The sequence below is a fragment of the Mastomys coucha genome, unplaced genomic scaffold, assembly GCF_008632895.1.
Source record: "Mastomys coucha isolate ucsf_1 unplaced genomic scaffold, UCSF_Mcou_1 pScaffold22, whole genome shotgun sequence".
NCBI classification, from domain to species: Eukaryota; Metazoa; Chordata; class Mammalia; order Rodentia; family Muridae; genus Mastomys; species Mastomys coucha.
In genome coordinates, this window is record NW_022196905.1 from 120,580,020 (window position 1) to 120,582,589 (window position 2,570).

The 2,570-nt window shown below is 49.3% G+C and overlaps 1 long non-coding RNA gene across 1 annotated transcript in view; it reads right to left on the minus strand.

Annotated features, from left to right (window-relative positions):
• Positions 1 to 1,856, minus strand: part of LOC116070922 — a 7,375-nt gene extending 5,519 nt beyond the window's left edge. The window contains exon 1 of the long non-coding RNA XR_004110632.1: positions 1,667 to 1,856. This is a non-coding gene — a long non-coding RNA (uncharacterized LOC116070922). The remainder of the gene's footprint in view (positions 1 to 1,666) is intronic.
• Positions 1,857 to 2,570: the final 714 nt, after the last annotated feature.

Sequence of the window (2,570 nt, forward strand, 5' to 3'; positions counted from 1 at the left end):
GGGAACTGTTCTGGGACCAGGTGGTCATCAAGCCCCTGTTGCTTGCAAGTCCTCTAAGCTTTTTGCCCAGCTTCCGGTCACGGCTAGGCAGCTTCCTCTGTGTATTCCAGTACAGATGTGAGTCTGTTTCGTCGCGCACCTCAACTCCTGCTGCACTTCTCCCTGTGTCTATCAGCCCCTAGGCTTCCCCATCAATGAGGGTCCCTTCGCACAAAGGCTGTGTTAGAACTGCATGATTTCACACGAGGAAATCCCTTGGCAGAGGACACGGGTCAGAACAAACTGAAACTTGTGATTGTCGCCATGGGAAGCGTCAAGCTGGTGCAGGAGGCCTGTGGAGATCCTGCTGAACATCGGGGTCCTGCTGGGCATTTGCTTTCCGTCCTTTATTTATTTCTATTGTATTCTCAATAGAGTCTCTCACCTTGGAGCTAGAGCTTGCTTCCAGCCTTCACCCTCCTGCTGCCATTGCCCCTGCAGTGCGAGTGCAGGGCTAACAGTCATCCCTGCGCAAGTGCAGGGACAACAGACTTGTGCCTCCTGCCTGGCTCCGACTCATGCATTTTGTCATGAATTCTTTTTAACTTAGTGAAAATATAAAGGGCTTTGCTATGCTGTTTTTTCATACCTGTGCATTGTATTTGATTACTTTTATTTATCTCCCCCCCACTCCCTGTTACCACCCTCCCCTCCCCCTTTCTGGTATCCTTCCTGGTCCCCAACACTTGCCCCTTCTGCTTTCATACCCTGTGAATTCCATCCCTCCTCCCCCACCACTCTACCTCTGGAGTGCTTGGTCATTCTGGAAGTGAGCATCTAGGCCAGCCCCGTTTTCGGTATTCATACCCTTTATATCTAAGCCACAACCGCCTTCATGCCACCATCACAGAGTTGTCCAGGGGGGGTGGGGGGGAGAGCATCACCTGCGACAGGCATCTGACCACAATGGTGGCTGTCATTGTCTGCCAGTGGGATGCGTCCTAGACCTGGGAACATGGCTGCTCTCAACTGACAAGTTTTCCTTCAGCCTGAGAGCTGATGACGGACACGGACTCCAACTGTTACGGAGTTGCAGTAAAATCTCTCCCATCTGTCACCACGGTTTCCAGTTCTTCACTCTTTCGAGCTGAGTTTTCAGGAGCCCTGTGTTGGACTCAAGGAGGTCCAGAAAGAAGATTCTGACACTTTCCGACGGCTACAGTCACGTCGACCTGTGAGCCACAAACGTACTTTGAGTGAAAGTCCACGAAGTTCTCCATTTCCTTCTCCCCATCTTTAGTGCTTTTGTTTGTTTTGTTTCTTAGCTTCAGACAGGATCTCACATAACCCAGGCTGGGTTTGAACTCACACCGTTATTAAGAAGGATCATGAACCCCCGGAGCTCCTGTCTCCAACTCCCCAGTGCTGGAGTTACAGATGAGCATCACAGCATTAGGCTTAGTCTTTTTAGTTCCCCCCCACCACCCCCAAAAAGGAGATCTACGATGGTCTGATTGTTTGCTGCAAATTTACTGTTTCCACATTGTTCAAAAGGCCAAGGGTAATAATCAATCATCTTTAGACACTTGCCATCAACAGTATTTGTCAAAGACTCCATTAATTTGAGAAATAATACTAATTAAAACAGGTTAATTCCATTTTCCCCCCCAACAGTCAACTGACTTACTCTGACGACTCTAACAGAAACACTTAACCAATCTTCTAGAGAGACCCCAGTAGCCCAGGCCTTTCTGAAGCCCTCAGACACCATGGAAGACCTTTCTTCCTCAGGGAAAACAGGCACTGGCAGGAAACGAGCCCCCCATGGGGCCCGAGCTTGGCTGTCACAGCACCCTAGCTGTCAGTGTCCTTCTGGGTAGAACAGATGGGGTAGAACCCCACAGCGTGTTCTATTTCACATATAGATGGGTGCCTGGCAACCAGGATGCATCACCAGAGGCTGGGCTACAGAGGAGAATCCAGCCTTTCTAAAGCCAAGGCACAGTCGAATCGAGACTATTTTGGTTCTTTCCCTGAGGGTGTTGTATGAGACTCCTGGAGTGTAGAAGGACCTACTGAGGATCCAGCAACCCTGAACAGAATGACCTAAGAATGAATAGAACCAGTGCTTTGACATGAATGGAGTGAGGACCAAAACCTCCAGGGTAAGATGGTCCAGGGGAGTGAGAACAAGTGCCCAAATCCCTGTCTGATTCCTCTCCCCTGCCCCTTTGGTTAAATGGGTCAAAGTGTCCTTCCAGACCCAAGACAGACATGAAGACTTAAGAAACCTTCTAAGAAAACCTCCCTGAGGTCACCTTCAACTGAGTGATAAACTTGTTTCTGTCTCTCCTGCTTCCGATACAGTTTTACACACACACACACACACATACACACACACACACACACACACACACACACACACACACACACACATATATGTTAGCATGCAAAGCCTGTGGTGACCCATGGGCTGGTCTCACAGACCTGTTGCCAGGGCAACAGCTGCCATATTCCCAGAATCCATTGGGTTCACTTCACACCTTTACCTGCGGCCACTACATCAGAACCCATATATATACAGGGAACAT